Source organism: Gorilla gorilla, chromosome 10, assembly GCF_029281585.2.
Source record: "Gorilla gorilla gorilla isolate KB3781 chromosome 10, NHGRI_mGorGor1-v2.1_pri, whole genome shotgun sequence".
In the NCBI taxonomy this organism is placed as follows: Eukaryota; Metazoa; Chordata; class Mammalia; order Primates; family Hominidae; genus Gorilla; species Gorilla gorilla.
Genome location: NC_073234.2, coordinates 50,416,008 through 50,439,936, shown reverse-complemented (window position 1 = coordinate 50,439,936; position 23,929 = coordinate 50,416,008). Strand labels below are relative to the sequence as shown.

The 23,929-nt window shown below is 42.7% G+C and overlaps 1 pseudogene; it reads right to left on the bottom strand.

Moving 5' to 3' along the window:
- Positions 1-9,673: 9,673 nt before the first annotated feature.
- LOC129525980 (uncharacterized) lies at positions 9,674-23,614 on the bottom strand (annotated as a pseudogene).
- Positions 23,615-23,929: the final 315 nt, after the last annotated feature.

The window sequence follows — 23,929 nt, the reverse complement described above, 5'->3', positions numbered from 1 at the left end:
TTGATAGCACAACGGGGTGATTATAGTCAAAATAATTTAATTGTATATTTTAAAATAACTTAAAGAATATAACTGGATTGTTTATAACACAAAGGATAAATGCCTGAGAGGATAGATACCCCATTTTCCATGATGTCATTATTACCCATTGCAAGTCTGTTTCAAAGTATCTCATGTACTCCATAAACATATATACCTACTATGTACTCACAAAAATTAAAAAGGATGTAGTTGGCCGGGCGTGGTGGCTCACGCCTGTAATCCCAGCACTTTGGGAGGCCGAGGCAGGCAGATCAAGACATCAGGAGATGGAGATCATCCTGGCTAACAAGGTGAAACCCAAACGCCATCTCTACTAAAAAAAAAATTAGCCGGGCGTGGTGGCACGTGCCTGTAGTCTCAGCTGTTTGGGAGGCTGAGGCAGGAGAATCGCTTGAACCCGGGAGGCGGAGGTTGCAGTGAGCCGAGATCGTGCCACCTTACTCCAGCCTGGGTGAAAAAATAAAAAATAAAATAAAAAGGATGTAGTTAAAACACCAATTGAGATATTAAAATGAAATGCTAAAAATAATACCAAAAATAAGCATGAAAAAAAGGGAAATAAAAAGCAGATGAGTCAAATAGAGAGCAAATAGCAAAATGGAAGACTTAAATCTAAGCATGTGAATAATCAAATTAAATATATTGGATCAAACATTTCTAAAAAGATGGTAATTAACACCCACATCATAGCAACAAAAGTAAATACAGATTAATCAAACTACATCAAAATTAAACACTTCTGTTCATCAAAGGATAATTCAACAAAGTGAAAACCTACAAAATGGGAGAAAATATTTGCAAGTAATACATTTGATAAAGAGTGAATATACAAAATGTATATTTTAAAAAGTTCTACAACAATAAAAAACCTGAGTTTAAAATAAACAAAAACTGGAATAGATATTTCTCCAAATAAGATGTACAAATGGCTAGTAAGCACAAAAACAGGTGTTCAATACCATTAACCACTGGGAAAATGAAAATCAAAACCACCATGAGAATATAACCTCACGTCCATTAGGATGGCTAATAATATCAAAGAAACAAAATAACAAACGCTGATGATGATGTGCAGAAATTGGAACTCTTATGCACTGTTGGCTGGAATGTAAAATGGTGCAGCTGCTGTGGAAAACTGCATGGCAGTTCCTAGAAAAATTAAAAATAGAATTACCATATGATCCAGCAATTCTACTTCTTTTGACATACAGCCAAAATAATTGAACGCAGGATCTCAGAGACATTTGCACACCAATGTTCACGACAGCATTATTCACAAAAGCCAAAAGATGGAAACAACCCAGTGTCCAACAATGGATGAATGGACAAACAAAATATGGGATATATGGACAATGGAATATTATTCAGCCTTAAAAAGTAAGAAAATCCTGTCTCATGCTACAGACTGGATGAACCTTGAGGACATTATATTAAATTAAATAAGCCAGTCACAAATGAACAAATACAGTATGACTCTACTTATATGAGGACCTGGCAAAGTCCAGTTCATAGAGATAGAAAGCATGGTAGTTGTCAGGTACTGGGGTAGGTGGGAATGGGGAATTACTGTTTAATAGATACAGAGTTTCAGTTTTGTAAGATGAAAGAGTCCTGTGAATGAACGGTTAGTATGACGACGTGAATGTACTTAATGTCATGAACTGTACACTTAAAAATGGTTAAGATGGTAAATTTTATGTTATGTGCATTTTACTACATTATTTTAAAAGTTTTTTTAATCCAGTAATTATCAGATGATATAAAAAACAAGACCCAGACTAGGCATAGTGACTCACGCCTGTAATCCCAGCATTTTGGGAGGCCGAGGCAGGTGGATTATTTAAAGTTAGGAGTTTGAGACCCGACTGGCCAACATGATGAAACCCTGTCTCTACTAAAAATACAAAAATTAGCTGGGTGTGGTGGTACACACCTGTAATCCCAGCTACCCGGGAGGCTGAGGCACAAGAATCCGAGAGGTGGAGGATGCAGTGGGCTGAGATCACGCCACTGCACTCCAGCCTGGGCAACAGAGTGAGACTCTGTCTCAAAAACAAACGAACAAAAAACACAAACCAATCACACATGCTGTCTACAAGACACATTTTAAACATAAAGACACAAATAGGTTGAATTTTAAAAGTTGGAAAGAGCATAAGAAAGTATAAAGAGTGGCTAAGTGCATAACAGACAAAATAGACTTCAGGACACAGAAGATCACTAAAGACAAAGAGGGACACTACATAATAATAAAAAAAGAATATATCAGGCACTTATGACCATATAAATATACTCATGCCTACTAACAGAGCCTTGAAATACACAAAGCGAAAATGGAAATAACTCAAAGGAGAAACAAACTCACACTCTATAAATAATTATAGATGTATCACCTCTCTCAATAACTGATAAATTAATACGGATACAGAAGATCTGAATGACACTATCGATTACTTTAACCTAATTCACATTTAATTCATACTGCACACACAAACAACAGATATACAACTGGCCAAAAAGCACACAAAAAGATGCTCAACACCATTCACTTTAGAGGAATCAATATGTAAAAATTACATCCAGGTGAAATTCAGGTTACAAATATAAGATAAACATAAAATAACAATATACTTCTGGCTTAATAACTAATTCACATTTAACAACCTCTTTTTAAAAATCTTACTGTATATATTAAGAGCCAGGGTCTCACTATGTTATCCAGACTGGTCTTGAACTCCTGCCCTCAAGCAATCCTCCAGCCTTGGATTCCCAAAGTGCTGCGATTGCAGGCATGAGCCACCATGCCTGGCCCTAACAACTTCTGAATAGAATTACTTTCAAGTTTGAGCCCAGGAGTTTGAGACCAGCCTGGGCAACATAGTGAGAGATCATTTCCATTAAAAAGAAAGAAAGAAAGAAAGAAAGAAAGAAAGAAAGAAAGAAAGAAAGAAAGAAAGAAAGAAAGAAAGAAAGAAAGAAAGAAAGAAAGAAAGAAAGAAAGAAAGAGAGAAAGAAAGAAAGAAAGAAAGAAAAAAAGTTAAAGAAAAAGAATGACTTTCAAGAGTACGTGGATCATTTCCCAAGAAAGACTATTCTGCACCATAAAACAAGTCTCAATTTCAAATGACTGAAACCTTACACAGTATGTTCTGTGATGGAAACAGAATTAAAATTAAATTAAAATATCTATCAGCAGATACTTATGAAACCCCAAATATTTAAACAACTTCTAAGTACCCCATAAGTCAAAGAAAAAAATCACAAGGAAATTCGGAAAATATTTTAAATTGAATGAAAATGAAAATACAGCACAGCAAACTATCCACCAAAAAGTGCTGTAAGAAATTTGTAGCTTCAAATTCTTACATTGAAACAGAGGAAAAGGATCATATTAATGATCATAGCTTTCACTTCAAGAAGGTAAAAGAAGACCAAATTAAACTCAATGAAAATAGAAGGAAAAAAATAATAAAACAGAAAGACAAACACTCAAGGAAAATCAATGACACCAAGTCTAGTTCTAGATCAATAAAATTGGCCGAGCGCAGCAGCTCACACCTGTAATCCTAGCCCTTTGGGAGGCTGAGGCTCGTAGATCCCTTGAGCCCAGAAGTTTGAGACTAGCCCCGGCAACGTGGTGAAACACCATCTCTACAAAAAATACAAAACTTAGCCAGGTATGGTGGTGAATGCCTCTGGTCCCAGCTATTTGGGAGGCTGAGGTGGGAGGATCACCTGACCCCAGGAGGTCAAGGCTGCAGCAAGCCATGATTGTGCCACTGAACTCCAGCCTGGGTGACAGAAAAAAAAATCAATAAAATTGATAAACCAGATAAACTGCCAGAAAAAAAGATGCAAGCTATCAATATCAGTATTTAAGAGGGGACACTTCTACATATCCTACAGACATTAAAAGGAAAATAAGAGACTGCTATGAACAACTCTATGTCAATAAATGCAACAATGTAGAATCAATGGGTGGCAAATTCCTGAAACACCAATTACCAAAACAGACATGAAAAGAAATAGAAAATCTTAATATTCCTATATTTACTAAAGTAGCTAAACTTGTAATTAAAAGCATTCTCAGGCCGGGCATGGTGGCTCACGCCTATAATCCCAGTATTTTGGGAGGATGAGGCAGGAGGACCACTTGAGCCCAGGAGTTGGAGACCAGCCTGGGCAACATAGCAAGACCCTATCTTTAAAAAAATGCGAAAACGTTAGCTGGGCATGGTGGTTAGCACCTGTAGTCCAGCTACTCAGGAGGCTGAGGTAGGGGAATTGCTTGAGCCCCGGAAATCAAGGCTGCAGTGAGCCATGATCATGCCACTCTACTCCCACCTGCGTGACAGAGTGAGACCCTGTCTAAAAAAAATTAAATATAATTTAAAAATCTCATACCAAAAACTTTAAGCTAAGAGTGCTACATTGGTGAATTTCTTAAAGGAAGAAATAGTAACAATCCTACACAAATTCCTTAAGAAAAAAAAGAGAACACTTCCTGGCATATTTTATGAGGCCAACATTATTCAGATACCAAACCAAAGATGTTAGAAAAAAAAGAAAACTACAGGCCAACATCTCTCATGAACACAGATGTAAAAATCCTTAACAAAATATTAACAATCAAGGGTAAAAATAAAATGATAAAACATCATTTGCAACTAGGTTTATTCATTGATATGTAAGATTGATTTAATACTCAGAAATCAACTTTGTGAATACACAACTACCACTGAATTGTATGCTTTGTAAATAGGATTAATTTTATGGTAGTGAATTTTGCCTAAATTTAAAAAATCAATCATTACAATAAGAGAATAGATGGAGAAAATGTGATCATTCCAATAAATGCAGAAAAATTTTACATAAAATTCAAATACCCATTCATTATAAAAACTGTGAGAAAATAGGAATAGAAAGGAAATTACTCATACTGATAAAGGATATCTATAAAATAACTGTAGGCTGGGCACAGTGGCTCATGCCTGTAATCCCAGCACTTTGGGAGGCCGAGGCCGAGGCAGTGGATCACCTGAAGTCAGGAGTTTGAGACCAGCCTGGCCAACATGGTAAAACCCCATCTCTACTAAAAATACAAAAATTAGCTGGGTGTGGTGGCAGGTACCTGTAGTCCCAGCTGCCTGGGATGCAGAGGCAGGAGAATTCCTTGAACTCGGGAGGCAAAGGTTGTAGTAAGCCAAGATCGCGCCACTACACTCCAGCCTGGGCATCAGAGCAAGACTCTGTCTCAAAATAAAAATACAAATAAACCCTAAAGTTAACCTCCTGCTTAATAGTAAAAAAGCAGAAGATTATCCTTCTAAGATCAGGAACAAGGCAAGCAGATTTGCTCTCACTGCTTCTATTCAATGGTGACTAGAGATCTTATGCAGAGCAATAAGGCAAGAAAATTAAATACCAGGCATACATATTGGAAAAGAAGAAGTAAAACAGTCTTTAACAGATAGCATGATCATTTGCATAAAAAATTCTAAGGAATCTCCAAAAAACTACTAAAATTAATATTATAAATGAATGTAACGAAGTCAAGGGATACAGCATCAATATACAAACATCAATATATAAAGGTTGAGCATCTCTCATCTGAAAATCTAAATCCAAAATGCCCTAATACCTGAAACTTTTTAAGGGTCAACACGATGCTCAAAGGTCACACTCAAAGGGAATGCTCATTAGAACATTTCAGATTTTGGATTGTCAGATTGGGGATGCTTGACTGGTATGTATATCAAATATTCCAAAATCTTAAAAAAAAAAATCTAAAATCCAAAACACTTCTGGTCCCAAGCATTTCAAATAAAGAACACTGAACCTTTACTAGCCATAAACAAATAGAAATTATACTTTAAATTCTGTTTACCATAGCACTAAAAATATGAATTAGTAATAAATTTCACAAAATATGTACAAAACTTACCAACTGAAAGCTACAATAGAAACTTGTAGAACTTGCTAAGAAAAACTAAAGAAGATGTAAATAAATACAAAGATATACCATATTTATGGATTGAAAGGCTGTTATTCAGAGCTCTCCATACTGATCTATAGATTCAATGCAATCACAATCAAAATCCCAGCAGGCTTTTTGCAAAGAGTAAGAAACTATCTCTAGAATTTGTATAAACATGCAAAGTACCTTGAATACCCAGAATGATTTGGAGAAAGAATAATAAAGTTGGAGAACTTAAAGTATCTGATTTCAAGATTTGCTCTAAAGTTATAATAATCAAAACAGTGTGGCACTGGCATACAGACAGACTTAAAGATCAATAAGACAGACTAGAAATCCCAGAAATGAACCCACAGATATATGATCAATTGATTGTGAACAAAAGTGCCAAGATAATTCAATAAGGAAAGGACAGTTCTTTCAACAAATCTGTGCTAGAACAAATAGATATCTGTAAGGGAAAATATTAGCCTTGCCCTTTAACTCACACCCTATGTAAGAAATAACTTGCACTAGGCCAGGGGCAGTGGTTCACGCCTGTAATCCCAACATTTTTGGAGGCCGAGGTGGGTGGATCACTTGAGGTCAGGAGTTCAAGACCAGCCTGGTCAACATGGTGAAACCCTGTCTATATTAGAAATACAAAAATTAGCCAGGTGTGGTAGTGTGCACCTGTAATCCCAGCTACCTGGGAGGCTGAGGCAGAATTGCTTGACCTGGCAGGCGGAGGTTGCAGTGAGCCGAGATCATGCCACTGTACTCTGGCCTGGACGACCCAGCGAGACTCTGTCTCAAAACAAAATAAAACAAAATCTTGAAGTGAATAAGTGAATCACAAACCTAAACAAAAAAGCTAAAAGTATACAACTTATAAAAGAAAATACAGGAGAAACTGCAACCCTGAAATACACAGAGATTTCTTAAACCAAAAAAAAAATCCTGAACCCAAAGAAAAAAATTATAATTTGGCCTTCATCGAAAGAAAATGAAAAGGCAAGCCACGTACTAGGAGTAAATATCATCTATATATACATAAACACACATGTATACACATATACACATATTTATATGTATCTTATAAATAACATATATATAAAATAGGTAAAGAACACTTTCAACCTAATAATACAGAGACAACCCAATTAAGAAATACACAAAAAGGCCAGGCACTATGGCTCACATCTGTAATCCCAGCACTTTGGGAGACTGAGGTAAGAAGATTCTTGAAGCTAGGAATCTGAGACCAGCTTGAGCAACATAGTGAGACCTCATCTCTACAAAAAAATGTTTAAAGTTAGCCAGGTGTGGTGGTACACACCTGTAGTTCCAGCTACTCAGGAGGCTGAGGCAGGAAGATCACTTGAGTCCAGGAGGTTGAAGCTACAGAGAGCCAAGACTGTGACACTGTACTCCAGGCCTGGGCAACAGTGTAAGACCTTATCTCTAAAACAAATTAAATTTAATTTAAATTTAAAAAAGAAAAGAAAAGATGAATGAAATATTTAAATAGATATTGCACAAAAAAGATATACAACTGGTCAAAAGCACACAAAAACATGCTCAACACCATTCAATCTAGAGGAATCGACATGTTAAAATTACATCTAGATGGTGAAATTCAAGTTACAAATGTAAGTATGAAATAACAATATATTTCTGGTTTTCTGGAAAACACAACAGTTGTGACAGACACTTACTACTTTGGCCAAATAAACAGAGAAGATGGGCAGAAGAGCCATAGAGGTAAGCAAAGATTAGATTAAACAGTTCAAATAAGCCTCAGCTTTTTTTTTTTTTTTAAATACAGGCTATTTCTGAAACCCTTAGCTCTTTTAAGAACTAAAAATAGGAAATGTGTAGTAAATACTTCTGAAATACAGTGATTTCAGTACATTAACAAATAATCATCACTGAATTGATGCATTCAAAGAAACTTGTTGGTTTTGATCACTAAACACTGGATTCAAATTAAGTTATAGCTGCTCAGCAACATAAGCAAGGTGGCAGAATAGGAGGTCCCCAGCTCTAGTCCCCCTTGCAGAAAAAGTAATTAGCAAATATCTAAATAGCCATGTTCAAGAACACCTCTGTGAGCAGTGAGCATCCTGGGCAAAGTAGCAAGACCTCATCTGTACAAAAAAAAAAAAAAATTAATTAGTCAGGTGTGGTGATGTGTGCCTATGGTCCCAGCTACTCAGGAGGCTGAAGTGGGAGGATTGCCTGAACCTGGGAGATCGAGACTGCAATGAACCACAATCGTACCATTGCACTCCAGCCTGGGTGACAGAGCAAGATCCTGTCTTAAAAAAAAAAAAAAAAAAAAAAAAAAAAAAAATCTCTGTACAAATCCCAGAACCTGGGGGTGAGACTTAATCACCCTCTGGTAACACAAAAACTAAGAAAAGCCACATTTTAAAATGTGGTAAGTAAGCCATTTTACTTCCACCATATCACCTCTCTGCTGGAAAAGCACAGCACCATACCAAGAGGCATCCCCTGGGCCTACAGTTTCTCCGAGGAGCAAAAGAGAGTCCAAGGCAGACATCCAGCTTCCAAAGTGTTCAGAGGTACTTCCCAGGAGGACCACTTCTGCCTTGTCTCATGGGAAACACTGTGGATATTAATAGGGCTAAACTACCTGGGGTCAGGTAGGAACAAAGAAGTGGAGTGACGCCCTTCTGGTGACCTTACATGAACACTAAGCCCAGACCGCAGCTCCACCCACCTGCGCAGCTGATCTAGCAGCCCCATCTGGCTAGGGAGCAGAGTCAGCAATTCTGCTAACCTGAGGTCTCTAGCCAGAGGTCTAGCTCAGCTGCAGAGCTCAATCTGTGGCCCCCACCTGATTGTAGAACACATCTTGTGGCCCTGCATGATTAAGGAGCCCAGCCAGAGACCCTGTCTCACTGTGCACCACAGCCTGAGGTCACGCCCCACCATAGAGGATAGCCAATGGCCCTGCCTGATCATGGAGCTCAGCTTGCTGTCCCACCCAACGGCAGGGCCAAGTCAGCAGCTCCACCCAAACAGGGAGCCTGACCAGCAACCCTACCCTACCAGATAGCACAGTTAACAACCATGTCCAATTGCAGAGTCCATCTTGCAACCAAACCCTCTGTGAGGTACATCCTGAGACCCCACCCAACCTGAAGCTTGGTCAGCAATTCAGATCCATAGTGGAACAAAGTCAGCAACTCCACCCAGGTGGGGAACCCAGCCAGTGACCCCATCGAACTACAGAGCCCAGTTGGCAGCCTTGCCCAATTGCAGAGTCCAGCTAGCAGCATCACTCCTGCTGGAAAATGCAACCTGTGATCCCACCAGACTAGAGGCAATGATGGAGCCCAGATAGCCCCATATGACCTCAGAGAATGGGCAACATCCTTGTCCAACCAGCAACCCCAGTAGCAAGTCCCAAGTGCTACTGGGGGTTCCTTGCTCCCAGAGCTCCCAAGATGGTGGCAGGCCACTTCCAAGATGGTGGTGGGCCACTTCCAAGATGGTGGCAAGCCTCGTGTTCTCTGACCTGGAGTTCTTGGCCTCACAGATTCCAAGGAATGGAATCTTGGGCCATGCGGCGAGTGTTATAGCTCTATTAGAAGCCGTGGGTCATGGAAGAGAACCGTGGAACCCACTGACTGGTATTCAGCTCGATTAGGATGAACCCAGGCACTTTGCCGTGCAGGAACGATGGCAAGCCTTTAGCCCGATCGGGAGCAGCAATGGTTGCCTGGCTGGATCAGGAGCACAGCGGACACCCTGCCGGACCCAGAGGGTTGGAAGTCAGTGGCGGGTCTGTGACAGCAGCAAACAGCAGTGGAGGGTGGCGAGCGAAAGCTCAGCTAGAGCCGTAACATGGACCAGAAGAGATTGCAGTTGCAAGATTTAATAGAGTGAAATCAGAGCTCCCATACAAAGGGAGGGGACCCAAAGCGGGTAAGCCATTGCCGGCTCGAATGCCTGGGTTTATATCCTGATCATTGTCCCTCCCACTGTGCTCTCAGGCAATAGATGATTGGCTATTTCTTTACCTCCTGTTTTTGCCAAATTAGCTTTTACTGAGCTGTCTTTACTACCTGATTGGTCGGGTGTGAGCTAAGTTGCAAGCCCCCTGTTTGAAGGTGGATGCGATCACCTTCCCAGCTAGGCTTAGGGATTCTTAGTCGGCCTAGAAAATCCAGCTAGTCCTGTGTCTCAGTTCCCCCTCTCAACAGGAAAACCCAAGTGCTGTTGGGGAGGTTGGCCGACGACCACTCTAACTGCTTCCTGCTGAACTGGGGCATAGTAGGGGTTGTGCAGTTGAGATTTCCTCAGGAGGGGTGCCCTTGATGTCATTAACATTGGACCATGGGCTAGCAGGCTGGTCCAGGGGTCCGCAGCTGATTTTAGTCATGGACTGCATCTGAGGCTCAATTTGAAGAACCATTTGTAGCTTTACAGCTTCAATTCTGGAAGAGACAAACTTAACAAGGAGGTTAAAGATACAGTGTCCAAAGAGGAGTAACAATATTATAGCTGCTAGAGGTCCTAAGAAGGGGAGAATCCACGGTGTTCATTGGCTGAAGAGGCCCCAGGGTCCAGTGTTTTGAAGCTCCTCTGCTCTATGTTGTATTCGATCTTGAATTTCTTTAACTTTCTCGGTGATGATTCCAGATTGATTAACATAATAACAGCATTGTTCCCCTAAAAATAAACAGGTTCCCCCTCTTTCAGTGGTTAGCAAGTCTAAATCTCTTCGCTTTTGAAGGACTACTGCTGCTAGGGAGTTAAGTTGATCTTGCAAGGTGACCAGGGAGTTGGCAACCCATTCCATGTCACCATTTAGTTCTTGAGATAGTTGGTAGTAGAACTGAGTAGAGGTTGTGATACCACCAATGCCAGTACCTAGTCCAGCTAGCACTCCTGCTCCAATAACAAAAGGAAGAATGGGAACTGTTTTGTTGCGGGGCTTAGGTACGACATGATTGTATAAATCTCATTCAGTGTAGATGGTCATAGGGGGCACTAAGAATGAGAGGAAGCACATAGATACTGAAAAGCTATTCAAACAACGATAGGCTGAGGTACCACAGACAAAAAATATTCCTGAAGGTAGGCAGACTATTCGTGTGGGAGGAGTTACCCACCTGATGCATTGGAAGTTGGTTGTGTCTATAGTGTTGCTAAATTTTACACAGGTGAGGTTTGAGGTATGGATTATTTCCAGATTGGAAGCAAGAGGTCCTACTAAAACGGAAGTGGTGATTATTTCTGGGCTGAAGTTATTCCACTGTTCAGGTACAGGGGTTGAAATGTATGGCCTGAAGTGTAGGGGGAGGCACATCCAACTGTTAGTAGGGTTTTGGGCTGAGACCTCATGGAGCCCAGTGAGGGCTGTATAAAATAGAGTTACCAGGTGAGTATGGGTACGGAGGGTTTCATGTAGTTTTGAGAGATATAATCCTTTGTAGGGGCTAGGGGTGCTATGTACCCGGGTCAGTTGGGAGATTACTTCCTTTGTGTGTTTTTCTCTTGCCTGATCTTGAACTCCACCCCCATCAGACATACTGGTATGGGTGAAGTAAGTCCAACAGACAGTGGCTCCAAGACCTCCAGGACAACTAGGATTAATCATTTTTCCTATCCAATAATGAGTATTTGCATGCATGCAAAGAATGGCAGAGTTATAGCAGTTGTGGGGCATATGGGCATGGGCAGCAAAGGTGGGGTTTCCCTTAGATAAACTCCTATACGATGGAGCATCAATATTTCCGGGAAGCCACATTGTCCATAGAAACTGGGTAAGGGGAGCTACTGGTCGTACAGCAACATGGAGGGGGTGCAGTGAAAGTGAAAGGGGGTAAGAGAACAGTAAAGAGAAAAATATGATAAGGGAGGGCCATGGGGATTTATGATTTTAGTCACTTTCCTCATGGTTGTTGCTCGAAGAGCAGGCACAGATCCTCTAGATGTTCACAGGAATAGCTAGCGTTGTCTCCTGGATTTTTGGGTTCCTTTGGCAGTATCCAGGATTTGGCTCGAGTGTGAGGTATCCAAGACTCCACTCCAGCCACTTTAACCGAGGTTGGGGTAGATAAAATGACTGGGTAGGGTCCATCCCAGGATGTATCTAGGGATGGGGAATTAAAGGGAAGGGACTTGGCTAATAGCATGTCACCAGGGTGGAATAATTCCTTTCCCTCTTCTCGGGGACAGGCTCCTTGTAATGTTTTAAGAACTTATTGATATTTGGCTAAGGAGGTGACGTCTGCAACTAAGTTGGCCATCTCTCAGTCAAGCACAGGGTTATTGGTTAGGAAGGCCGTCCATACAGCATTTCGTATGGGCTAAGTCCTGCTTTTCGGGGAGAGTTTTGGATTCTTAGTAAGGCTATAGGCAACAGAGCAGGCCATGCGAGGTGGGTTTCCTGGGTTAGCTTTTTTAGATGTCATTTGAGTGTTTCATCCATTTTCTCGACCTTCCCTGAGGACTGTGGCCTCCAGGCGCAGTGTAAGTGATATTGTATGCCTAAGGCCTGGGATACTCCCTGGGTTACTGCAGCCTTGAAAGCAGGGCCATTGTCACTCCGTAAGCCTCAGGGAAGTCCGAATCTGGGAATTATTTCATGAACTAGTGCCTTTATTACCTCTTGGACCTTTTCTGTCCTACAGGGGAAGGCCTCTGTCCAACCAGTGAGATTATCTACCCAAACTAGTAGATACTGAAATCCCTGAGATTTGGGCATGTGGGTAAAATCTAGTTGCCAGCCTTCTCCTGGGTAATGGCCTGTTCTTTGTTCTCCTGAAGGAGCTTGGCAATAAGGCAGGGGATTATTTCTTTGGCACACTTCACAGGCCCTGACTATCTGCTTGATAGTTTTGACAAGGCCTGCTCCAGTAAATAATGATTTGGCCATCTTAATGGTGCTATCAATGCCTAAGTGAAAGGTTTGGTGAAGGGTTTTAAGTAATTTCCATTGGTTAGCTGTAGGCAAAAAAGTATTTTTCCTTCTTTGGTGGCTAGCCATCCTGAGGGGAGGAAACTATGTCCTCATGAGGTTCTCCATTCTATTTCTTCTTCTGAGTACTGGGGCTTGGTTTCCTGGAGGGGATTACCCCATACTAGGGGTCCTTCTATAAGCATTTCTAATGGAGGGTCCTGCCTTGCGGCTCTTTTGGCTTCAATATCTGCTTGGCAGTTCCCTTCTATTTCCCTTTCCTTTCCTTTCTGATGACCCCGTCAGTGTAAGACTGCCACCTCTTTAGGTTTCTGTACAGCCAATAATAATCTCCTAATGGCTTCCTGATGTTTTATAGGTGTTCCCTCAGAAGTTAGGAATTTCCTTTCTCTCCATATTGCTGCGTGGGCATGGAGGACTAGGTAAGCATACTTACAGTCTGTATATATATTTACCCTTTTTCCTTCTCCTAATTCTAGTGCCCAAGTGAGGGCTATTAGTTCTGCCAGCACTGAGCACTAGTTCCTGGAGTGAGGGGATTACTTTCAAGTATTCCATTATCACTGACCACTGCATACCCCGCTTTTTGAAGTCCTTTTTCTACAAAAGGAACTTCCACCACTATACAAGTTGAGGTTGGGATCAGTCAAGGGAACCTCTAAAAGGTCCCCTCGAGCGGCACAGGTTTGAGCAATTACTTGTTGACAGTTATGTTCTATCTTTTCTTCATTGTCTGGAAGAAATGTGGCTCAGTTAAGAGTTGCACAAGTGCACAGTCACAGCACTGGCCCTTCAAGTAACAGAGCCTGATATTTAAGTAAATGGTTGTCTGACAGCCACAAGTCTCCTTTAGCAGTGAGTATGCCATTCACATCATGAGATGTCCACACAGTAAGATCTCTTCCCTGTATCATTTTAACTGCTTCAGATACTAAGACTGCTGCTGCCATCACTACCCATAAACAATGAGACCAACCTTTGCCACTACATCAGTTTCCTTACTCAGGTATGCCACAGGTTGCAAGCTCATCCCTCGGACCTGTGTAAGGACTCCTAGAGCTATTCCTGTTTTTCTGTGACATATAAAGAAAAGTCTTGCCCCACTGGCAAGCTTAACACTGGGACTTGGGTTAGGGCCTTCTTTAGGGCCTGGAAAGCCACTTCTGCTTCAGGTGTCCATCTTACTAAATAGGTATTGGCTTTCTGAGTTTCCTTAATTAGTGTATATATTGGTCTGGCTATTTTGCCATGCCTGGGCATCCATATTTGGCAGAAACCTGTTATGCCAAGGAACCCTCTTAGTTGCTTTAGGGTTTTGGGATGAGGATAAGCCAGTATAGGCTGGATACATTCCTCACTGAGGGCTCTGTTGCCTTTGGATAATTTTAGCCCCAAGTATTTAACCTGCTGTGAGCAGAGCTGAGCCTTTGGTTTGGAAACCATGTAGCCATTGGTAGCAAGAAAATTTAAGAGCACTTGGGTGGCTTGATGGCACAAGGTTTCTGAACGGGTGGCTAAAAGTAAATCATCCATGTACTGAAGGACAAGAGTGTCCAGGTATGAGAATTGGCTCAAGTCTTGGGCTAATGCCTGGCCAAATAGATGGGGGCTATTCCTGAACTCTTGGGGTAAAACAGTCCAGGTGAGTTGAGACTTTGGGTTCGAAGGATCTCTAAAGGCAAACAAGAATTGAGAGTCAGGATGTACAGGGATGCAGAAAAAGGCATCCTTAGGGTCCAGGACTGTAAACCACTCTGCTTCCTCTGGTACTTGGGAAAGCAGAGTATAAGGGTTAGGTACAGCTGGGTCTAGAGGAACAACAATCTCACTGATAATCCTGAGATTTTGCACTAACCTCCACTGTCCATTGGGTTTCTTTACTTCTAAAATTGGAGTATTGCAGGGGCTATTGCATGGTTTTACTAGGCCTTGGGCTTTTAGGTCCTTAACAATCTTTTGGAGTCTTTGTTTGGCCTCGGGTCTGAGGGGGTACTGCCTTTGGTAGGGAAAGGAGGCAGAATCCTTTAGTTTAACTTGAACGGGATGGGCATTCTTTGCTCATCCATATTGTCCTTCTGTTGTCCAGACTTCAGGATTAATTCCTTCCTCAAGCAGAGGACAACAAACAGGTGTTCCTTCTCCTATGTTCAGGTGTACAATCGCCTCCACTTTTGCTTGAATGTCTCTCCCTAACAAGGGAGTGAGGCTCTCAGGCATAATTAGAAAGGCATATGAAAAGAGTAAAGTTCCCCAGTCACATCTTAGTGGCTGGGAGAAGTATCCAGTGACTGGCTGTCCCAAGACCCCTTGGATGGTGACAGATGTGAAGGACAGTTGTCCAGAACAGGAGAGTAAGACTGAGAAGGCCGCACCAGTGTCCAGGAGACAGCTAACCTCCTGGCCCTCAATGGTCAGGCATACCCGGGGTTCTGTGAGGGTGATGGCATGGGCTGGCGCTTGCCCTGGGCACCCTCAGTCCTGCTGCTGGATCATCTGGTTAGTGGCTTCTGACTCAGAGGACCTTCATCCCCTGGGGCAGTGGGCCTTCCAGTGATTCCCTTGACATAAGGGGCATGGACGACCGGGAGGCTTATTTCTACTTGGACAATCTTTTTTAAAGTGTCCTTGTAGACCACACTGGAAGCAAGCCCTATTAGGCATTCGATTTGCCCAGCTTTTCCCTTTTGCAGAGGTTCCAAAGTCCACTTGCCTGAGAGCCATGACTAAAGCTGCGGCCTTTTTTTTTTTTATCCCGTTTGTCCCATTCCGCCTGCTCCTCCTGATCTCTATTATAAAAAACCGAGGTTGCCAAGTTCAATAGGGTTTCTAAGTTTTGCTCTGGGCCTAAGGTGGACTTTTGAAGTTTTTTTCTAATATCTGCAGCTGACTGAGTGATAAACGTATCCTTTAAGATTAGTTGGCCTTCAATAGAGTCAAGTGACAGGGAGGTATGCTTCCTCAATGCCTCCCTTAGTCTCTCCAGAAAGGCAGTAGGATTTTCTTCCTTTCCCTGTGTTATAGTGGACATCATTGAATAATTCATAGGCTTCTTTCTAGTTTTCCTTAGTCTTTCTAGCATGCAAGTTAGCAAATGTCTGCAGCACCAATCTCCATGTTCTGATTCTGTGTCCCAGTGAGAGTCTACACTGGGAACTGCTTGCTGGCCTGTGAGGAATTTTTCTCTTTTCTCTGCTGCAATCCTATCATTGACCTGACTGAGATACCAGAGATCGCCAAACTCTCGGGCTGCAGTTATGGTGGCACTTCTCTCATTTGGGGTTAGTGTCTGATTTAGCAGTAACATTATATTTCTCCATGTCAGATCAAAGGATTGTCCTAACCCTTGTAAAACATCAATATAGCCATCAGGGTTATCTGAGAATTTATCTAGGTCTATTTTAATTTGCTTTAAGTCTGAGAGAGAAAAAGGTACATGAACTCTGGCTGGGCCGAATTCTCCTCCTCCCACTGCTTGGAGGGGGCATAATCGGGGATACTGGCATTCTTTGGTTCATTGTTTACCCCTTTGTATATCTCCTTTTGGACCATTTGGGTTGAAGGGGGGTCCTTATTAGTTGGGGAGGGAATCGGGGGGAAGCTGGGGTAGGGAGGTAGACTCTGAGGGCTTCCTGTAGGGCATAAATCACACTTTTTACATAATTGTGAGTTGTCTCTTAATGAAAAGAAAGTTTGTACATATGGCATTTCACTCCATTTGTCTTCTTTTCTACAAAAGAGGTCTAGCTGTAAGATAGTGTTATAATTTATACTTCCCTCAGGAGGCCAGGTTTCTCCACCTTAAAGAGGATATCGTGGCCAGGCAGTACTGCAGAAGAATATAAGTCATTTCTTTCTTAGCGTCTGAGTGTCAAATTGGTCCCAATTCTCCAGAACATATCTTAGGGGTGTTTTTGCCTTGGGGGAACGCTTCCCATTTGAAAAAAGAACATAGGGATGCCGGCACCCCTAGTCATTTTCCGATGAGCGTTAGTCCTAGAGCGTCCTCTATGGTCCTAATGCTTATTCCTTTCCAGGGTGTGTAACCACCCATGGACCTCTGCTCATCTGATTAGTTATGCTCACCAATGTAGCAGTCCTGCACCCCTTTTCCCGCCTTTCTTGACCACAAAGAAAGGGGTCCAGGCTGCTGAATTCTAGCAGCATGCCCAACATTGCCTTTGTGCTCAGGGGTGAGTCCTAGAGCTGGGCTGGGTTCCTGAGTATTTCATAACAACCCAGCTGCCCCATCAAGATGCATTCTCATAAACAACAGTTCTTATGCAAATTCATTTAGAGAGGGTGTAGGTAAGCTTTTGAGTCAGGATATTGATAATCTTTTTTGATTCTGTAAGTACTTTAAGGCTTGGCTGGGTGCAAACAGCTCACACGTTTGAGGAGACCAATTATTAGGCAATTTTTCTAACTCTGCTTCCAAAAGAATCCCCCTATCAATTACTGAATACCCATTGTGGTTTTTCCCTCAATCACCTGGGAGGAACCTTCTATTGTCCTGTCCTGAAGGGAGTTCCTCCTAGGTCTGGCCAGACCTTTGTATGGTAATTAAGATTTAAATCCCCCGTTAGGAAATCTGCTGGGTTAAGGGAATTATCAGTCATTGGTGTTAAATTACCTTTTTCTAACAGAATAGACCCATACTTTATGATTTTTTAGTTAGTAAGCTACCTTTTTGCTTTTTTGACTTAGAATAATTCTGAACTGCTGAGGTGTGCTCACAATGAGGTTTCCTTTCAAAGTTACTTTTCTACTTTCTTCTGTTAGCAAAGCAGTTGCTGCTACAGATTGAATGCATCCACGGGTTACTGGGTTAAGGATTTTTGATAGGAAAGCTAAGGGTTGTCAGTGGTCTCAGTGTTTTCAGGCTATGCCCTTGTTTACACTGACAACAAGGTAGTATTGTAGTGTTATAGAGAAGACCTTCAATTATCAATTATAGGTTTTAAATTTACCCTGGCTTTTAAAGGAATAGGGCATACTGTTGTTGTTGTTGTTGCTGCTTCGTTTTGTTTTGTTTTACTATTTCTATCTTTCTCTTTTTCTCTTTGACTCTTTCTCTCTGTCTCCTCCATCTCTCTCTTCACTCCTCCGTCTCTCTCTCCTCCTCTTAGCCATTACAAACTTGGGTCCCTGGCAAGGGTGGTGGGGAAAGGGTCCCACATAACTGCCCATGTCGAGAACTGTATGCCTAAATCGGGAGGGACACCAGGGATAAGACTTCCTGGGTTTATAGCCTAGATGCCTAAGGACACAGCATAGAGCTTCCTTAGATCCCTTTGGAGATACAACTTGCTAGAGGAAATGCAAGTCTGAACCATTGGTACCTAGGAGGCAGGGATCAGAGGAAGTAGATTCAGAGGTAATGAGAATTTTGGGGCTACACTTTCAAGAAAGTCGTGGTTGGGACCCAGAAGGTATGGGTCAGAAGAAAAGGTAGGGGGGCATGCATGGGTGACTGAACAGAGACTTCTGGTTGTGCCATGATCTCAATCGGCTAATGCTGGGAGTTTGGGATGACAGCTTTCTGTCTCTAGTCGGCCCTCGGCTTCCCCAAGAAAATTGAAAGCGGAAGCTGGTTCTAGGCAGATGAATGCTCCCAACCCAGAAGGGTTGGGAGTTGTTAGAAAGTCCTTCCCCAGACAGCCTCACACCTGAGTCTTAAGTCTGACAGCCATGCTAATCGTTTTTAACTGGCCGACAGGTGCCCAGTATTTTCCGCCAATTCTAAGGAAAGACAGGACAGAATAGCAAGCAAAAGTGGTCCAATATTACTCACTGCTTTGGAGGTCCCTTCATGGTCGCCAAATGTTGCTGGTGGGTCCTTGCTCCCAGAGCTCCCAAGATGGTGGTGGGCTGCTTCCAAAATGGCAGCAGGCCACTTCCAAGATGGTGGCAAGCCTCGTGTTCTCTGACCTGGGGTTTTCGCCTCACGGATTCCAAGGAATGGAATCTTGGGCCATGCGGTGAGTGTTATAGCTCTATTAGAAGCCGTGGGTCATGGAAGAGAACCGTGGAACCCAGTGACTAGTGTTCAGCTCAATTAGGTTGCACCCAGGCTAAAGGGCACTTAGCCGTGCAGGAACAATGGCGAGCCTTTAGCCCGATCGGAAATGGCAATGGGCGCCTGGCTGGATCAGGAGCACAGTGGACACCCTGCCAGATCCAGAGGGATGGAAGTCAGTGGTGGGTCTGTGACGGCAGCAAACAGCAGTGATGGACGGAGAGCGAAAGCTCAGCTTGAGCCATAAGAAACACAGACCAGAAGAGAGTGCAGTTGCAAGATTTAATAGAGTGAAAACAGAGCTCCCATACAAAGGGAGGGGACCTATCAGGGGAACCCACCCCCAGTTAGAACTACTGATAAGGGTCTATGTTCAGCAGTGCACGTATTGTCTTGATAAACATCTTAAACAACAGAAAACAGGGTTCAAGAGCAGAGAACCAGTCTGACCACAAATTACCAGGACGGGGTTTTTCCCCACCCTAGTAAGCCTGAGGGTACTGCAGGAGACCAGGGTGTATCTCAGTCCTTATCTCAACTGCATAAGACAGACATTCCCATAGCGGCCGTTTATAGACCTCCCCCCCAGGAATGCATTCCTTTCCCGGAGTATTAATATTAATATTCCTTGCTAGGAAAATAATTTAGCAATATCTTCCCTACTTGCACGTCCATTTATAGGCTCTCTACAAGAAGAAAAATATGGCTATTTTTGCCCAACCCCACAGGCAATCAGACCCTATGGTTGTCTTCCCTTGTTCCCTAAAAATTGCTGCCACTCTGTTCTTTTTCAAGGTGCACTGATTTCATATTGTTCAAACACACATGTTCTGCAATCAATTTGTACAGTTAACACAATTATCACAGTGGTCCTGAGGTGACGTACATCCTCAGTTTATGAAGATAATAGGATTAAGAGATTACAGGCAAAAGAAATTATAAAAGTATTATTTGGGAACTAATAAATGTCCATATTTAAATGAAATCTTCACAATTTATGTTCCTCTGCCTCGGCTCCAGCCGGTCCCTCCATTCAGGGTCCCTGACTTCCCACAACAGTAACCCAAAGAGGGTAGTCATTGCCGGCTTGAATGCCTGGGTTTATATCCCGATCATTGTCCCTCCCGCTGTGCTGTCAGGCAATAGAAAACTGGCTATTTCTTTACCTCCTGTTTTTGCCTAATTAGATTTTAGTGAGCCCTCTTTACTACGTGATTGGTCGGGTGTGAGTTAAGTTGCAAGCCCCCTGTTTAAAGGTGGATGTGATCACCTTCCCAGCTAGGCTTAGGGATTCTTAGTTGGCCTAGAAAATCCAGCTAGTCCTGTCTCTCACAAGTACCTGCATATGCTACCAACTGACTCATCCAGAACCCCAGGCTGGACTTACTGAAAAAGTCTTTCCCTGCCAAAGCAAACCTGTAAAGGCAGAAGAGGTGACTATTTCCTCAAAAACACAGACAGCAACACAAGGACATAAGAATCACAAAGAATCAGGGAAACATGACACCACCCAGAGTAAACTAATAAAGCTCCAATCACTAACCCTAAAGAAATGGAGATCTATGAAATGGCTGACAAAGAATTCCGAATAATCCTCTTAAACAAGTTCAGTGAACTACAAGAAAACAGAGATAGACAACTAAACAAAATAAGGAAAATACATGGAGAAAATAAGACGTTCAACAAAGAAATAAAAACAAAAAAAGAAAACCTATAGCTGAAGAAAAATGTAATAGAGATCTTCAACAGCAGACTCAAACAAGCAGAAGAACCTATGAACCCTAAGACAAGTCATTTGAAATTATCCAATCAGAGGAAAAAGAAATAAAAAAACAAAAGAGTGAAGAAAGTCTATGAAACATTTGGCTATCAAGTGAACCAATATACAAATTATAGAGGTACCAGGAGAAGAGATAGAGAAAATGGTAGAAAGTCTACTTAAAGAAATAATGGCTGAAAACTTCCCAAATTTAGGGAGAGAAATGGACATCTAGATACAGGAAGCCAAAGCTTCCCAAAAAGGTTCAATTAAAAGAGGTCTATACCAGGTAAGGTGGCTCATGCCTGTAATCCCAACACTTTGGGAGGCCAAGGTGGACAGATCATAAGGTCAGGAGTTTAAGACCAGCCTGGCCATCATGGTGAAACCTCATCTCTACTAAAAATACAAAAAATTAGCTGGTCATGGTGGCAAGCACCTGTGGTCTCAGCTACTTGGGAGGCTGAGACATGAGAATCACTTGAACCCAAGAAGCAGAGGTTGCAGTGAGCTGAGATCACTCCATTGCACTCCAGCCTGGGTGACAGAGTGAGATTCCGTCTAAAAAAAAAAAAAAATTATACCAACACACACTATAAATTGTCAAAAGTCAAAGAAAAAAAGTGAATTTTAAAAAATTTAGCTAGGCATGATGGTATATGTGCCCATAGTCTTATCTACTCAGGAGAGACTGGGGCAGTAGAATTGCTTGAGCCTGGGAGATTGAGGCTGCAGTGAGCTATGATTGTGCTTTCCCATAAAAGCCTTTGCATTTAACTGTAAAAATGGCAACCCTCTTCCAGGTCCCCTATCCACAGCACAGAGCTTTCTTCTTTCTCTTATTAAACTTTTGCTCCAACCTCACCCTTGGTGTCTGCACTCCTTAACTTTCTTGGTGGTGAGACAAAGGACTCCAAGTACTACCTCAGGGACATTGTGATGCACTGGCAAGACTGTCACATTTTGGTTCCTTGACTGGGAGATATCAGAAGCGTGAGTAGGAGCAGACCTCCAAACTTTTTTTTTTTTTTGAGACAGAATCTTGCTCTGTTGCCCAGGCTGGAGTGCAGTGGCACCATCTCAGCTCACTGCAAACTCTGCCTCCCGGGTTCACACCATTCTCCTGCCTCAGCCTCCTGGGTAGCTGGGACTACAGGTGCCTGCCACCTCGCCTGGCTAATTTTTTGTATATCTAGTAGAGACAGGGTTTCACCGTGTTAGCCAGGATGGTCTCAATCTCCTGACCTCATGATCCGCCTGCCTCAGCCTCCCAAAGTGCTAGGATTACAGGCATGAGCCACCATGCCCTGCCACCTCCAAACTCTTTACTTTCATTTCTGAAGCTGCTTCTTAGTTTTTTTTTTTTTTTTTCTTCCTGAAGATCAAACAAGACACTGGGCCCCTGCCAGCCAGTTAAAAGATTTTAGAGTGGCTGTCAGCCTTACAAGACTCAGGGGACAGGTTTGCTGGAGAGTCAATCCTGCATTGCCATCAGGTGGTGGGAATGTTGGCTCTGTTCTAATCTAGTTTCCTTTCACAGAGGACCTAGCCATCACATGGGGCTAGAAGGAGGTCGTGGGGCAACTGAAGGTTTCTGGCTGAGGCTACTCCTTGGTGTTACCTGAAGAGCCCCTAGAATAACTTCAGCTTCTGAGAGCCCATCAATGGTGTCCACACCAGGACTTCCAGACTTTTCTATAGCATTTTCTTCCTTTCTTTTTCGTGGCTATCATGTCTCCTATCCTTTCTTTGTATGCTATGTTAAGGGAGTTTTTACAGCCTAGGGAGATAATCTTCTTGGGTAAAGTTAGTGAGTGCCTTAGTAACCAGGAATGTAACTTTAAAAATTGCTGCTTCTCTGATTTCCTTGAGATGGGGGGATTTCAAGATTTCAGTCTAAACTTTCACCTAGTGAGGGCCTTTTTGACCCCCAGTGATAGGCATTCATAGCACTATATGGGAGGATATTCCACCCTAAGTAAACACCCTCCTCTCCATTTGGGTTTTCTAAGAGCTCAGCATTAACAAACTAATTTTCTTCTGCTGGGTGGCATACTATGGGGGTAGCCTATTAAGACCCCGACCTCTCTTTCTAACCTCTGCCTAAAAAGAATTTGGAGTCAGAGTTTTTACCTAACATTTCAAACCCTACAGCACCAACAAATGGGATGGGATTTTTCATGGGGAATCTTGTCAGTTCTTTGCCCAAAATCTCTAGTTCCCCAATTCCTTTCCTTGTTATATCCCTCTGTCAGTGCTCAGGCCCCATGCCCTATTTGTAGATAGTAAAACTCCCCTTTCAACATGTGGGAGGAAGCCACCCTGGTGAGACAGATTTTAGCCTCAGTGCTATCCCCATCAGATATTCTTACATTCTTTTGAGGCATCTGTTCTGCATCCAGCTATGCTGGCATCCAAGAAAGGAAGGGATCTTATGTTTAAAAGTCAATTGGTCCCATTCTCTAGGAATTCATTACTTTGCCTGGGCAGTAATAAGGAGATATAAGGGTAGGGTTAAACCACTCACTCCATTAAAGGGTCTTGCCCAAATTCAACTACTGCATAATCTCTCCTGGGCCCCTAGGGTACTTCTGGAAGCCTTATAGGCCAAATGGGTCTAAGAAACCAGCAGGGTGGAGAGCTAGGGCCTCACCCAGATAAACATGACTCTTCCTGCTGACTAGCTTCTCCAGATCCATTGGTGAAGGTCACGCTTGCATCCATGGGTGGCACCTGTGATGTTCGCTGGGACCCAGAGGAGATGGGAGGAAAGAGAAGGGGGATACCCCTTCTATCTTTCTCTCCACACTGGGTCACTCTGAAAGGAGGAGGGAGACTAAGGGACACATTCTCCCCTCTCTTTCCAGATGGGTAACAACCCATCTTTAGCCTGCACTTCCCTTGAGTACAGCCTGGATCAGTGGAATTCCTCTGACCCTCAGACTCTAAAAATAGTGCCTCATATTCTTTTGTACTTGGGCATGGCCATCTCACCAAGTGCAGAACTGGGGGAGGCCTGGTCTCTTCAGGAAAGTGCCTTTTTTTTTTAACCAGAGTCTCGCTCTGTCACCTAGGCTGGAGTGCAATGGTGCAATCTCAGCTCACGGCAACCTCTGCCTCCTGGATTCAAGTGATTCTCCTGCCTCGGCCTCCCGAATAGCTGGGATTACTGGTGCCCGCTGCCATGCCCAGTGAATT